The sequence below is a fragment of the Columba livia genome, chromosome 1 (assembly GCF_036013475.1).
Source record: "Columba livia isolate bColLiv1 breed racing homer chromosome 1, bColLiv1.pat.W.v2, whole genome shotgun sequence".
Classification (NCBI taxonomy): domain Eukaryota; kingdom Metazoa; phylum Chordata; class Aves; order Columbiformes; family Columbidae; genus Columba; species Columba livia.
Genome location: NC_088602.1, coordinates 189088108 through 189105287, shown reverse-complemented (window position 1 = coordinate 189105287; position 17180 = coordinate 189088108).

Here is a 17180-nt window from a genome sequence, read left to right as displayed (position 1 = left end):
TCCTTTCCAGCTCATCTGCCGCTTTCCCTGCTCCCTAGTGAATGTTTTTCTCAGTTTCTGCAGCAGCCAATTCCAACCTCATCCCTGAACAGATGAGGGAAAGTCACAGCAGGGAAAAGCTGAAGCCAGCTGATGCTGGCACCAAGGCCATCCAGGCAATGGGACAAGGAGAAAGATGGAAAATACTATCTCAGTTTAGGGCAGCTGCTACTTGCTGGCATGCAGTGTAACAGGACCAGGGTATGTTTTACGCTCCAGGATGACTCTGGGAAACCAATTGTATCCCAGCCAAACTAGCTCTTTTACAGCTGTTAACACTGTTGAAATTTTTTGGTGTTTTTGTTTTTTTTTTTTTCAGTCTGTGAATAAAGTTAAAGGACATTGACTTTATTCTACCATCCTACACTGTTTTCTTCCTGTAATCTGGAAGAAAAAAAGCCATTCTTTTACAAGGAAAAAACAGGTAAGCATTTTTCAGTAAACTCCCAACCCTACCCAGCCCCATATTCTAACTTCTTTATTGCATTTATTCCAAGTATTGTGCTAAACATCTTAAAACCTCCCCCTTGAGAAGGGCTGGCCTATGCAGCTCTCAGTTTTTGTATTAGAGTGAGTGTTCTAACCAAAAATTTTTATGTAGAGTTTGTTATACCCAGACAATTTCTGAGTTACTCTTTATCTTGTTTTCATACACTTTTGTACATCTCTGTGGGAATAAAAAGCATTTCAATGTAATCATTTGGTCAAAATAGAGAATGATTTCAAAAGGAAAGTAAAATCCTGTTTATATGTGCAGCCATACAATATTCTTGCAGCAAACAGTGTTGAATAATTTAAAAGAAATACATAAGAATGGAAAAAATAACAAACCTTTTCTTTGGATCAAGTGGTGAGGGATTTAGAACATTATATTTGACCTAGTAGTAGCAAAAGGGGAATGAACATACAAAGCCTAAACTTGAAATATACAATTTGTTATTAATACATTCATTTTTGCTATTCAATGCCTGTAACAGTAAAATGATGCAGTTCATGTTCCAAACTGCCATTAGTTGATTTTATGAGTCTGAAGTAGAATAGTTCTGGCTACAAATGAAATACACTGAAATCCTGTGAGAATTAAGGTTTTTCTCTCACACTTTGGATCTTCTTTTAGATGAAATTTAACCTAATGATTTGGGTTATCTTCAGAACAACATTAATAACTCCAGAACTAAACTGAGAGTTTCCAGAGTTTCCACAAATGACAAACATTAGCCATAACCTTTCCTGCTTCACTTAAAATTGAAGAGCTACTTTGGATAAGCACTGCTGTAGCATTGAATTTCCTGTCTGTGCTCTCAAGAGCTGGAAGAAAGGGGAAGGAAAAAAAAAAAAAAAACAACAAGCACAACAAAACAAAGAAGTAAGGAAATTTGGCTGATTATGAGAAGAAATTTCAGTACTTGCCAACATGCATATGTACAAAGATGATAAACAAGTGGGTGTTCTACTGCAGCACTTCAGATAGGTTTCTCTGAAAACAAAATGTGTCTTGCAATGTTTCAACTTTCAATAAATAGTTTTTAGAAAAAGCTAAATTGTTCATGAGCTTCAGCATGACACATTGTCACATGACGTCTTAGTTGAAAAGCTTAGTTCCACAAAAGCTGCTGTCCAGTGGACTATAAACCTTAAGAAAGCCTGTAGGGTAATAGTCAACTGCAGTACACATGATGGGAGTTTTGCGTGTGTTGCAGCAGGCCTGGAGATCAGTCCCAAGCCTTATTTGACATCTCCATCAACGACTGAAGAGAGTAAATGGAATATTAATGAAGGCACACAATGAAAATGTAGAGCTGTTTGTACTGTGTTGTGGATTCTGCTGGCTCTCAGGCAAAATGTAATTCACCGGGTCTTGGTATTTGCCGCAAAAAATTGCCCAGAGAAGGACTAAGGAAGGACTAAAAAGCTATAAGAAGAACTGGAAAAAGGGAGAGATGGAGAAAAAGGTGCAATATAGGTGGGAGGGAAATGATTCATGGACACAATCACGAGAGGTAAGAAATGCCCTGAACTACTCATGTGGAAAAGGCTTGGATTGGACATGGCAGGAGGGTGAAAGGGGAAACAACCTCTAGGTCTGTACTAGTACGTTTGTGCCCTTTCCCTCTCCCTCTTGGCTACTGTTCATCAGGTGGAGCGGAGATCACTGATCATTAAAACATCTGCAAGGAAACATGAATTGATAATAGCTAGTTTTTCTATATTTTTGATTATGAACAGTACAGGAGAAAGGAGAGTTATAAAGTGATTGACACCTAACAGTAGTGTAAGAGACCTTTGATGGCTACATCATATAGGAGTGGGAGCTGCACACATAGAAACTTAAATCAATTGTGAAGTACAAAAGCAAATTGACTGTCAATCAGCAATGTATTCACTGCAATTTAGCACAGGTCCAGCTTCTTTTTTCCCTGCTCCAGCCAAACACAACAGGACAACTGCCATTTGATTTGTTCAGAGATTAATCAACTCCTGTGAAGTCAGTGGGAGTCACTGAGTTCCAGAGTCTTTGGAGGAAGTCATTTATTGAAATCACAGGCAGGGAAAACAAAGGCTCCAGACAAAAATTTGTTATCTATTGAGTGCTGTGATACCTCCCTTTATACTCAGCTATTTTCCCTCAGGTTTGTGAAGAGAACTTGTCAGTATTCACGTGTATCAGCACACTGTGCCTTTCCATGGCAACATCATAATCTCAACTTCTTTATTGGTCTGATAGATTATGAAGTTATACACTTCCAAAATTATTACACTGAGATATCTGAGAAATGGGTCAGTTTTAATTCCTGTATAATTTCCCATATAGTAATTGTGATCATATACGTAGTAATCACTCCTCATTTCATATAATATGTTTTGCATTCATTGTAACTTGATTCTATAAGTAAAGATAATACTTCTATAAAAACAAAATCCTAGAATCATATTCATTTTTCAACAACTAACTTAGTCACTCCTGTTTTTCATTCCTAGCTTTTCTTTGCAAAACTGTTGTGTTAAAGAAAAAATAACTCCTGCAAACTGAGCACCAATTAAAATAGAAGCAATCCAGAGCACTTGATGCTTCTGATTTTTGAATGTAAGGAGTAGGATATTAATAAGATAACAAATGGCCTGAGGATCTCAAGGGATCACATCTGAGCAAAGTAGGATAAGTGGGAAACCTATCCTTTACAAAGATGACTAGTGTGATGCTAGTAAAAGTAATTAATGTTGCATTTCCCAAAGGAGCGGAAAAATTTTCTACTGAACATCCTCAAAAAAGCCTCATAGCCAACTCAACTACTCACACACATGAGCTTTTCACACCTTCCCTTAAGGTCACTTTTAATTTCAGACTTTCACCTCAATTCAATCACCTCGCTGTAGAACAGAGAATTCCGGTCACCTATGTATGGTTTCATGGTTTATGTTTTAACACATTTGTGATTGATTCATGGTTAGCTAGTTTGTTGGGAAAGTCAGTTCTCTGAGGTTCCCAATATAAGGTATTTTAACATCAAGGCATTACAGTGACACACAACAGACAAGTTAAAGAAATAGAGGAATTATAAACGATGCAGAGAGGAGCTGAAATAGAGGTCACTGGATTTTTCGCTAGGTGTCCTCTATCCTACCAAAAAACATCCTTTTGAAAACTCCAGTTTTTGTAGGCTGAGGAAAGGCATTGCCTTTCCAAGACAGGAAAAAAAAAAAAAAACAAACTAAAATTTATTTTTCACAGGGAAGAATGAACATGACTGCTCTGAAACTACTTTCCTAGCAGGTTATTCAAGTGGGCACACTAGAAAAAAAAAGAAACAGAGGAGTTCAATTTTGTTCCTTCTTAAACTTATAGTATTGAGAAAGAAAATAGGGTAGATACTTATTTTAATAATAACACTCTACTTTTGAACAAGTTGATTTTAGGTGGTTTGACCAGCTGATTTATAAATTCAATTTCTAAACCAATTTCCTTTCAGTTGTGAATAATATTAAATTCATGACTAAAAGGAAAGACTTTCTCTCAGACCACATTGGATTAAAGTGCAGCATTTGTCAAAAGGTGAATCATCAACAGACAGCAGACAGTCATAGCTTACATTAAAAAAAAAGGAAAAAAAAGAAAAAAAAGTAAAAAAGGATAAGATCTTGTGCTCTGTGGCATAAACCAATCTCTAGTCATTACAGCCAGAGGCTTGTGCCTTTCTGCATGATCTGATAATGGTTGTTGTCACTGCAAAATTACTATTTTGGACTAGATGGATTTGGGATTTGATCCTTATGATAATTTCTGAGGTTTATTTTTTCAGTTTAGTGTGTATATATTTTTTTGCCTCTGCAGACAAGACCTGTGCAAATAGGCATTAAATGAGATAATTATTTTCAAAACAGTCATTTAAACCCACAAAGAGATGTTCAGAGCTCTATGGACAGAATATGAGTCTATAATACAAATCACAGCATTGTCATTTGCTCATAAAAACTCTATACTTATTCAGAGTTGCAGAAGCTTCCTGCCTGTCTTCCATGATGACAGATGAATGGAAGGTTGGTGGCACAAATGAAAGCAATCAATAAGGACAATATCTATTCAAGCTTTAGGCTGACTATCTGGAAAGGTTCACTGAAGTTTTTCCTCCATTAGTGGTGTTCCTTGCACCACACAGGAAATAAGCTACATTCCTGTGGTACTCTCTCCACCTCAGAATAGACAGAAGAGCACCTGCAGACACTGGAAACACTGTCACAGCATAAGGCAAGATCATTTATTTTTCCATTGATTTTTCTGAGTTTGCTTGGATTTTTGACTTTGATACAGTGGTATTTTAAGTGACATGGTAGGTTTTGTTTCTTTCAGAAATAAATTCTTTGAGGCTTACAAATGTATTACACTACTGTAAAGGAGTAATTATCTTGAATACGTTACACATAAAGTTGAATTTAAGATTCTGTTTCGGATGATTTATTCAAATACATAAAATTACTTTTTAAATTCAACTTCTTACTGGAATACTTCATTTTGGTGTTCTGAAAAAAAAATAAAAACTCTGTTAAATAGTTAGATGGTTACAAATGTTCAAAGTCCACAGAGTAAGAAAACTTTTGCAGTCTCGAAGCTCAGCAGAAACACTTTCTACATGAAGTCTCAGATTCACTTCTTTACAAAGTATTTTTCACTTCAATTTCTAAAGAATGCTCCAGCAAAAAAAAATTGCTAACCCTGGTAGGCCTTAGGCACTCCTCAAGCCAAATCACCTGGATGGAGGAGATTAAAAATGGTTTGTTATTAGAAAGTTCACATGAAACAAGAATTGCTGAAATGAATGTTGCCCAGAGCACTGGTAAACTTTAATGCTTTATGTGTGCATGCAGCCTAAGACAAGATTAAAACTCCTGAGACTAACTTTTTAGTAAACAGCATTGACAGCTAGCACAGCAGACCTCAGGTTCAAAGCCAAACTTAGAAGTTGGGAAAACAGCTTTCTGCTGAGATCTTTGCCATGGGAACACAGCTATTAGTATTTCACACAACCAGGTTAAACCTGTCTTTGATACACCAAGAGAAGATATAAAGAAATCTTTAGTATATCATAAATAAACCGTTTATCAGAAATAATGTCTCACTGGAGATGAATAATATTGCCTAACTTTAAATGCCTATACTGTAAATGTCTGCATTTGAACTAGCTACCTGACACTGTCTTTGTAGTCAAATGTAGAGAAATATAGTAACAGATCCAGTTTATTCTAGAAATCTGCTTTAGAATGAAGTGGTTCACAATCCTGAAGTGCCCATTCATTTCTGTTTGCCTGGGAGACCTGCAGGGTGCACATGAGTGGTGGTTCATGTCCTCATCAGATATGTCTGCATGTAGTTTAATGACTTCATCTACAATATCTAGCAGCTGAGAACAGCCAGACAGTAGGAGAGAGAGAGTACAGAAAAGTATGGATCTTGGCATAATTTTATCCCTGGAGATAACCTTGTATTTTGGGAACACTTTTTCACATACACATACATCTTTCTTTTCTGAGGAGTTATAAAATAAACGTAATCTGCACCCAAGTTTATTTATGGTGTAATGTAACATCATTATCTTTTTGAGTGATTTTTGTATATTCTTTTGTAAGTTCAATGCCTAGTATAACCTAACCATCTTGATGTCCTCTTCAATCAAAGGATAAAAATAGGTGCATTTGGAAAATTATTGCTCCCACAAATATTAGACACTCTTCCAAAAGTCTCTCTTGTCTGTAGAGAGCCTAGTCATATAACTCCTATGAGAATATAACATTTTAGATAGCTAGACTTGAGGAAGATTAATTCCTCCCTTCTTTTATTTTTACAATATACATATAATTTTGTTTTAGTTTTTTTCCAGTTTTTGGATTTCAGACAATCCAAGTTCCTTAAGCCCACAGAGTGACAGCAAAAAAATCTTTACTTCTTTATAGCATTTCTTCAAGAGCTTTACAATTTCATCAAAACACCTTATTTAAATAGGTGGACATTATCATGTACCTGTAAACATTTTCTTTCTGTCAATAATTCAAAATTTTCAGTATTCACTGTCCTTTAGAACAGTGTATTAGCAACTGAGCACTGAAATAAGATGATCTGATCATTTACACTCCAATGTTCAAGGACCTAGGAAGCCTGTGGAGAGCTCTGATTGTGGTCTTACCATTTTTTTTAAAGCTGATCAAGACCTATGCTTAAAGATAATGTATATATATATATCTCAAAAGGGTTTCAAGGAAGAGGATGAAATGATTTATTACTCTGTTTATTTGCACCAAATCAGTTTCCCACCAAGACCCAGATAGTGATTGAGCATCTAGAGGTTCGATAAGCATATGAATGCTTAAGCCTTAGTGACTCTGAAGAGCAAAGGAAATTAAAAGGAAAAAAATCACAGTATCAAAGCTATCAACCTAAACATCCTATTAAGAATACTGGTGAATAAGAGTCCAGCAACAACAAACCTAATGGCTAAAATGTCTAAGGCAATATATTTTAGACACTATACAAAGTCTTTTCAAACAGCTATTCAGGCCACAAGGCACAAAAACAAATAAATCAATGGTGGTGTTTCTTTACATTTATTTAGAATAGAACTATGTTATTTAGAATAAGGCAGTTAGAAACATCATGACTCTGCCTTAACACATAGAATCATAGAACCATAGAATGTTGTGAGTTGAAACGAACCCATAAGGGTGATTGAGTCCAACTCCTGTCCCTGCATATGACAACTCCATAGTTCACACCATGTGTCGGAGGGTGTTGTCCAGTCTCTTTATCAATACTATCAGGCTTAGGGCTGTGACTGCCTACCTGGAGAGCCTGTTCTGGTGCTCCACTACCCTCTGGGTGAAGAATCTTTTCCTAATGTCTAGCCTGAATCTCCCCTGGCACATGTTCCTGACATTCCTTTAGGTTCTGTCATTGGTCACTGAAGAGTTCAGCACCTTCCCCGCCTCCTCCCTTTGTGAGGAAACTGTAGGCTGCAATGAGGTCTCCCCTCAGTCTCTCTAGGCTGAACAAAGCAAGTGACTTTAGCTGCTCCTCATATGGCTTCCCCTCCAAATCCTTCACCATCTTTGTAGCCCTATTCTGGACACTCTCTAGTAGCTTAATACCTTTTTTATACAGTGGTGCCCAGAACTGCACACAGTGAGGCCACACCAGTGCAGAGTAGAGCAGGACAATCCCCTCCCTCGCCTGGCTAGCAATGCTGTGCTTGATGCACCCCAGGACACAGTTGCCCCCTTGGCTGCCAGGGACACTATTGGCTCATGTTCAACTTGTCATCGACCAGAACCCCCAGATCCCTCTCTGCAGAGCTGGTTTCCAGCATCTCGTTCCCCAGTCTGTATGTACAGCCAGGATTGCCGTGTCCCAGGAGCAAAATCCGGCACTCGCCCTCGTTGAACTTCATGAGGTTGGTGATTGCCCAGTTCTCCAATTCGTCCAGAACCCTCTGCAGGGCTTCTCTGCCCTCAAGAGTGTCAACAGCCACTCCCAGTTTTGTGTCATCAGCAAATTTACTATGCAGTCCCTCACGTCCTAAGTGATTTATAAAGACACAGAAGAGTGCTGGCCCTAAGATGAATCCCTATGGAGTCCTGCTAGTGACTGGTTTCCAGCCCAACATAGCCCCATTTACTAGAACCCTTTGACCCTGGCCCATCAGCCAATTGCTCACCCATTGCACTGTGTGTTTATCCAGCTGTATGCTGCATATCCTGTCTAGGAGGCTACTGTGAATGACAGTATCGAAGACTTTACTGAAATCCAAAAAAATCACATCAATAGGCTTCTCTTGGTCAACTAGGTGGATAACCTTGTCACAGAATGAAATTAGGTTTGTCAAGCAAGACTTTCCCCTCATGAACCCATGCTGGCTGGGACCAATGACTGTGTTGTCGTTCAGATGTTTTTCAATAACTTCCAGAATGATCTTCTCTGTGATTTTGCCAGGAACAGAAGAGAGACTGACAGGCCTGTAATTGCCAGCATCATCCCTGTTGCCTTTCTTGTAGATTGGGACAACATTTGCCAACTTTCAGTCTCTGGAACCTCTCCAGATTCCCTAGACCATTGAAAAATCATGGAGAGAGGTCTTGCTATGACATCAACCAGCTCTTTAAGCACCCTTGGATGAATCCCACCAGGCCCCATCGACTTATAGGGGTCTAGCTGGAGTAGTGAATCCTGTACAAGTTCAGGATTTATAGAGAGTTTATGGTTCTCGCAGCCATGGTTTTCTAATGCAGGGTTATGGGGGCCCCCAGGTCCATCATCAGCACTGAAGACTGAGGTGAAGAAAGGCTTAAATGTCCCGGCTTTTTCTATGTCCGTGTTAATAAGGTGACCATGCCCATAAAGTAATGGGTCAGTGTTATTTCTAGTCTGCCTTTTGCCATTAATATATTTTAAAAAGCCTTTTTTTTATTGTCCTTCACACCGCTGGCTAGCTTCAATTCTAATTGAACTTTGGCAGCATGAATTTCCTCCCTATAGCAGTGAGCAGCAACTCTGTAGTCCTCCCATGTTGCCTCACTGTGCTTCCACTAGCCATGTAATTTATTTTTTCACTGTATTTCAAGAATAAGATCCTTGCTCAACCAAGCTGGCTTTTTGCCTCACCTGCTAGATTTTCAGCATTTTAGAATTGCCTCGTCCTGTGATTTTAGTAGGTGGTACTTAAAAAACTACCGACACTGATGGATCCAAACACCTTCAAAAGTTTCTTCCCAGGGAATCTTACAAAGTACTTCTCTGAGAAGCCTGAAGTCTGCTCTCCTCATATCTAGTGGCAAGGTCTTGCTGGAATTTTTCCACCCATTAGCAAAGATTTTAAACCTGACTGCTTTATGGTCTCTGTAGCCAAGGAAATTTTTGGAAAGCAACTATAGAATCCTTGCAAGAGCTACTCTATGAAGATCCACAAAAGCATCTGTATAAAGAAAAATCTGAAAGGGAAAGTACAAAGGCAATAAGTTGCTAAAATGGCAGGTGATCTTCTAAGATCAACATATACTAAGAAATTAAATCTAATTCAGTGTGTCCAACCAGTTCATCACAATATTAAAGAAATAATATATGCATTTAATGTCAAAAATCACAACATAATTAAAATATTTTACAAAATCAAATGCTTAGTCCTTATGAGTTCATTGTTTTCCAGACATTGGTCCTGCATATATTTTATTCAGCCTGAACTAACCTCCATAGAATTGAAAGTGCTAAGTTCCAATAAGTTGTTGAGCTTTCCACATTTAATGATTCTTCTTCTGGATTTTAATGTAGGAAATCACTTTCCTACATTAATGGGTCACTCTTTCAAGTATAATATCACAAAGTAAATGTTCACTTACAAAAAAGCCCACAACACCGAAGTACGCATATAAGTCATTTTCACAGCATTCTCATTGAGTGCAGTGCTTAGTTTGGTACCTGCACTGGATAGATCAGATCTGATTCTAACATACAGCATGTGTCCTTTAGACTGTAATGTAGGACTTTGACCTAGACAGACTCCTAACAAAATTAGGACATACAGATGCAAGAGTATCATCAGCTGGCAAGTGATTCACCATTTAGCTTCTGAGACCACACCATCGCTGCTTCTCCACAGTCATTCCCAATGTGAAGTGAGAGGCATTGTTATACCCACCTGACAATTTAGCTAATAAGAGGAGTAAAGCTAAACCATTTAGTTTTGACTGGGAACAGAGAAAGTTTCACAAGCAGTACTGGTCTTAACATACTAATTAACACTATGTGTCTCAGCCATTTGTGTGAGTATTTTACTATCTTTTTTTAAAACCCAAAGTCAAATAGGTTGTCTTAATGCCTGTGGTTTCAGCTGATTTTCAAGATTTTTGCATTGAGACGAGGAGAAGCATTCACTGGTTATCATCACTCTCAGCTTGTAGGAAAGGACTGAGAACATTATCTTTCACACTGCCTTGCTCTGACATATCAGTTTTTCCTGATACTTGTTATCTATAGTACTTCAGGACCCAAATGAAAATCCGGGACAGAGATCTTAAATATGCAAATTAACAGTGAACTAAAATACAAATTCAGGCTGAAATAAGTGATTGTTGTGGGTTAATGACAAATAATGCGAAAGTGCCAAACTAGAAATATACCTCAGATTATACACTGCTGCTGAGCATTGCTAAAGAAAAGCAGGAATAGATCTTCTAGTGGTTTAAACGTCTTCTTATTTACAGTAGAGAGTTTATTGGATCCTGTTTCACTTGTTTTCAGTAGGAATATCGTGCACATATATGACATCAAAATTTGGTTTCTTTTATGCATGGTGACCATGAAAACAAAAGTAGTATTTTCCATGTTTATATGTATTCTGTGGTACTCAATTTATTTTGTGAACTAGGATCTTCTGAACAGCAACTGTATACACAGCCGGGGAAACCAAACTTTCTTTGCCTCACTAGCTATAACTAGCTATAACAAGAAGATAAAAGAAAACATTCTTCTACAATTACATGGAGGAACGTTGTAAAAGACAGTGAGGAAATTATGTAAAAATGCTCTGGATTTACACTGATATCTGATAAGATGCAGCTGCCTCCTGGTAATTAAAACTATGTTTGAACAAGCTAATGTATACAAGCTTAAAGAACTTCATACTCCATATAGCAAAGCAATGCTGGTATTTGATCTAATTTCTTTCTTAATTTGTTTAACAAATATGCTTCTAAGCTTTATAAAGATTTTGGGCCTAGATATCTCATGATGGCAGCCTAGACGTCTCAGGATTCACATATAGCTTGGCTAGAGAATATTTACATCACAAACAGGAAGAAAAACTGATCATAATGTGAACTTCATGGTCACCATGTCTAAATCCTCAAACAGCAGGATGAACTCAAGAAGCAAATTATAGTGGGATGCTTGTTAAATAGTAACAGAAGTAGGGACCCAAAAATGCTGTGAATGTTTCACAGAATCATAGAATCACAGAATGGTTTTGGTTTAACTGGCTAAACGGCAGAGCTCAAAGGGTTAGTGAATGAAGCTGCATCTGACTGGCACCTGGACACCAGAGATGTTTCTTAGGGTTCAATTCTAGGGCCAGTTCTGTTCTATATATTTATGAACTATCTGGATGCTGGACCTGAACCAAACTTGGAGGTGCTGTTGACTCTCTTGAGGGACAAGATGCCTTGCAGAGGGATCTAGATAGATTGGACCATTGGGTTATGATCAATGGGATGAAATTTAACAAGTTCAAATGTTGGATTCTGCACTTACGACATGCTAACACTGAGCACAAGTGTAAACAGAGAGAAGAGTGTCTGGAGAGCAGCCCTGTAGGAAGGCACCTGGGGAGGCTGGTTGACTGCAGCTCAATGTGAGTCAGCAGTGTTGGCCATGGTAGCCAAGAGGGCAAACTGCATCCTGGGGTGCATCAAACACAGCACAACTAGCTGGTCAAAATAGGTGATTATTCCATTCCATGCAGTGTTGGTGTGGCCTCATCTTGAGCACTGTGTCCAGTTCTGGTTCCCATAATTTAAGAAGGATGTGACGGTCCTTGAGTGTGCCCAGAGGAGGGCGACAGAGCTGGTGAAAAGGCTGGAAGGAATGTCCTGTGTGGAGTGGCTGAGGACTTTGGGCTTGTCTAGTTTTGAACAAAGGAGGCCGAGGTGCCACCTCATGGCTCTCTACAGCTTCCTGAGGAGGAAAGTGGGGAGGAAGGTGCTGATCTCTTCTCCCTGGTATTCAGGGATAAGACACATAGAAATGGTTCAAAGCTGCAACACAGGAGGTTTAGACTGGACGTCAGGAAGCATTTATTTACTGAAACGGTGGTTACTGGAACAGGCTTTCTAGAGAGGTGGTTGATGTCCCAGGCCTGATGCTGTTTAAGAGGCATTTGGATGATGCCCTTAATAACATGCTTTAACATTTGCTCAGCCCTGAGTTGTTTAGGCGGTTGGACTAGATGACAGTGACCACTTTGTTTTATCAGATAAAATCTGATAAATTGACCAAAATATCAAGGTAGTTATTTGTATATAGGTGAAAGGAGGAAAAGTAGGGATGAAGCTGAAAAAAATCTTAAGATATAGAGCCTAACCTTGAATTTATAAATAATTCGTTTGAGGACAAATTTACAGTTTACAGCACACATGTTGATGTGCTCAAGTATTACAGAATCATCTGCTTGGAGACTCATAAAAGGATCTGCCTTTTGGACTACTTATATACTCCCAGTAGCACATCAGTCTCATCCCCAGTCAGAAAAGGAGGAATACAAATCTATAAAATTGTACCTTTTCTGTTTGTGCAGGGTCTTTTTTGAGTAAACTATTTAGATTGCAAACATTAGTAATTCGTTCCCGCTTGTTTTAGACTAAAGAGTGGTAGACGACTTGAAAAACTGCCAGACAACAGAGAAGAAAACACCTTTTGTTTCAATGTATAAAGTTTTTTCCATCTTTCTCCCCTCTGATTCTCCCTTATCTAGTGATCTGCAGACCATTGGTCCAAGACCAATGTCATAAATTGTTGTAGAAAATATTTGAAAATTATTTAGAAACACATTTCCAAATTCTCCCATATGTTCCTACAGCCCAGGGAAATGTATAGGTACATTTGCACAAACACTGAGAACATTTGTCCTAAAACCATAATGTCAGGAGAAACAAAGTAAATCTCATGAAACTGTCCTGATTTATTCTCTGCTGAGAAGTGAGCAACAAACTTCACAGAACTGGAACTAATTCAAACAGAAGAGTTTCATTGATATATGCAGCTGATGGATTTTGGTTGCTCTGTATATTATGATTTATAGATAGCCAGCATACATATATCTTGAATGTTGAATTTACCTTGTTGAAAAATAATCTTAAACTATTGTAGTTGGGAATGAAGAACAAGTAAGGTTACGATCTAACAAAATTACTGTAAAACAATGACATCTATATAATGTAGCACAAAGAAAAGAAACTCTGCTGTTTAACTCTGTATACTGCCAGATTTTAAGAGCACCTAGACAAACAACATGTTTACCCATGAGGGAGAGGAAGAACTGAAGTACTTTTAGTGCTCAGTTTTCACATCAAATACTTCTGCTGGCTCTTATACATTGCCATATTTTATACTTGATTTTTTCTCTTAGTTTGCATGACAACAGGCATTCGTGCATACGCAATTCCGTGGCACATTTAGTCGTCAACAAGGCTTATTTTCACCCACTTACAGACAAGTGATATTGCTATAAGAGCACTAAAGGCAGTGTAGAAGAACTTAGTGAAAATTGTACTTCAGAAGCCACAAAACTGCTCCCCTGTGTCCAGTAGCTTTTATGAGCCTTTGCAAACAGACAGCAAGACTTTTAACAGACCATGATGACATGAGAAACATGTTGTATAATGCAATTATTTGATGTTAAAACAATGATACAAATCATTTTAATAATGAAACATAATACACTGCTAATTGATAGTGAATTAGCTTTTATGGGATATGGAATATGGAAGTAATGGGAACAAATCAAGTATATGCTATTCTGCTGTATGCTAACTTCTGCTTAGCATGTGGGGAAGTATACACATAAAAGCTCTCAATTTCAGTAATAGTGCCAATACCGCTTCTGAAAAGGCTGCGAAATGTAAAATGTCATTTCATATCCTCTGGTGTTTTTTTTGTTGTTGTTGTTGTTGTTTTTTAATATTTGTTTTTTAAAAATTATCGTAGGATTTGTTTGTTTTGTTAGTTGGTTGGTTTTTTATTAGTATTCATTCTGAAGTTCTTGAAATACTTTTTTAGTTATAAATAGTTTCTCATTTTTGTACTGGGAAAGTACAAGAGCAGTTAACAAGAGCATATGCTCAAATGGAGGACTTAGTAGTAAATCAGACTGGTATTACATACAACCAAAATGTTTATAATTCAACATTTATGGCATCAAGTCTCTTGAAGCAGGCTAAAGCCTAGTAAAATGACTCATTGATTTGAAATAACTCCCTATAAAATACCATCTTATTTGTCACATTTAAGTTTTAATAACCAAATACAACCTTCAGATAATGAATGGGATAAATGAGTATGTAGAAAAACATACAAAATATTATGGAATTAAAATTATAGCTGCCATTATAGCTAAATGAAGCAGCCTTGCAGCTCTTTAAATATAATCTCTTAAAAAAAAAAAACAAAAACAAACAAAAAACAAACAAACAAACAAACAAACACAAAAAAAACCCACAACAACAACAAAAAAGTCTGTGACATAATGTCTTCCCTTTATTCAGGGCTGAAAAGAGTGGGATCAGTGTGAAATGAATGGCTTCTCATTCTACAACAAAATTTCCTTGTCTCAAGTTATCAGAGTATCAAAAATAGCGTGGTCAGCAGGACAAGGGAAGTGATCTTTCTTTCCCCTGTACTCTGCATTGGTGAGGCACCACACGGAGTATTGTGTTCAGTTCTGGGCCCCTCAGTTCAGGAACAATATTGAAGTGCTGGAGCGGGTCCAGAGAAGAGCAACAAGACTGGTGAAGGGACTTGAACACAAGACCTATGGGGAGAGGCTGAGACAGCTGGGGTTGTTTAGTCTGGAGAAGCGGAGGCTTAGAGGTGACCTCATCACTCTCTATAACTACCTGAAGGGAAGTTATAGCCAGGTGGGGATTGGTCTCTTCTCCCAGGCTGTTAGCAATAGGACAAGGGGGCATGGGCTTAAAATCCGCCAGGAGAAATTTAGGCTGGATATTAGAAAGAAATTCTTTACAGAGAGAGTGGTCAGGCATTGGAATGGCCTGCCCAGGGAGGTGGTGGACTCACCATCCCTGGAGGTTTTTAAACTGAGATTGGACATCTAGTAAATGGACTGGAGTTGGACCAAGGGTTGGACTTCAGGTCTTTTCCAACCCAGTCATTTCTGTGTGATCCTGTATGATTTTGTGAGTTCACATGTAACCTTTCATGCTATAGACTGTCTTCAAATTAACGTACTTTTTGATTGCAGGTACTGTGACTCCTCTCATTTAACCATGTGGCCCTCACACCTGTAGAACCTGAACACACCCTGCATTTGAATACATTGAGACTGTGCTCCTGTGCAAAGCAGGAAAATGCCGTAATAGTCCTTTAAAACACAAGGAAATTCATCTGAAAGAGAGGCAAAGGCTAAAGAAGGGCTTTTAGCCTAGCTTTGCTATGTAGAGGTGACTTGTGTGATAAAATCCATGTCTTTTCACTGCACTTCTCCTAGTTCCTTTTTCAGGGATCGTAATGGACAAAACCTGCTTTATTGTCTCTACACATACCATTGGAGACATACGAGTGAAAATCTAATGTGGGAGGGAAGTGGACAGAATTGTAGGTTTTCAAATATATCATATAAGGCTCTAAACATATTTTTCATCAAGAGCATCTAAACATGAAAAAAACATGAGCTGGTTAACCTCTCCTTTCATTTTCTGAGGGACATAGGTCCCTTGTCCCTATTACTGTTCCATACCACTTTCTTCACAAACTTACGTACATTTCACCTGTGCCCATATTCTACACCCATCATAAGCACTCTACTCAGCAACCCAAGCAATAATTTCTTATGGATACTTAGGTCCCTATAAAAAGACAGTGGCACAGTTCAGCACTGGACAGACCACTTGCTCAATTCTGAGAGTATTAACTTCATTGTCCTGGGAGTAGTGTGATATTCGTTTTCATTTAAGGAGCTCTGGATTTCAGCTTTATTATTTTGAATGCAGTGAAGTATTTACATAGCTAGCCTGTAAGGGTAGTTGAGGTGTTAAAATTTGCACACTACAGTTATGCAGATTACTTGGGAGGTGCTTTCTCCCTTATGTATCTGCCTCCTGAAAACACAGAAGCAGTTTTATGGGTTAAGAAAGTAAAAATAAGATGCCTGTACTAGGGTGACATAGCAGCTAGAATGGGATTTTCAGGGTTAAAGCTTCTGATTTAAGCACTTAGTATCTACCTAAGTGTCAATTCACTAGCCTGATTTTTTTTTTTTTTTTATTTTTTTTTTAGATCTGGTCCTAGGAGAGATTATAATGTACAGCTTGCAAGAAAGTTAGTGTCATTATTGATGGGCATAAGCTGCTAATTTTCCCTGACATAGCCTGCTGCACAACATCAAAGGCAGCAAATAAATGAAAAAGTTAAAAAAAAAGAAAGATGAATGAGAATGTCACTGCATCAATCTTGTTTGCAGCCAGCTGAGCTTCACACAGACAGGAAAACTCATTTTAGGATTTGGTTTATGCAACCCATGTGTTCATCTGGATCCCAAACAAGAATCTGCAATTTACTGCTTCATCTGATCCTGACATTTTGGGAAATGATTAGATTTTCCTGAACCTTCCTGCCACATCTTAATTGTATGGTTGTTAGAGGGATAAATGTTAATTATGAATGCTGACTGCCATCCTCATTTCCCTCTTCTCCTCCTCCAGTTCTGCTTAATCAAATTTTAACTCTGGTTTAATTATTTTGTTACCCATTTTGGCACTACTTCACTGGGAAAAAAAAACAAAACAAAACAAAAAAGCACACGCCTTATTAAAGAAATAATATATTTAGCCTGCCTTTGTAAAGTAACATTATCAATTCAAAAATTACATAGAGTTTC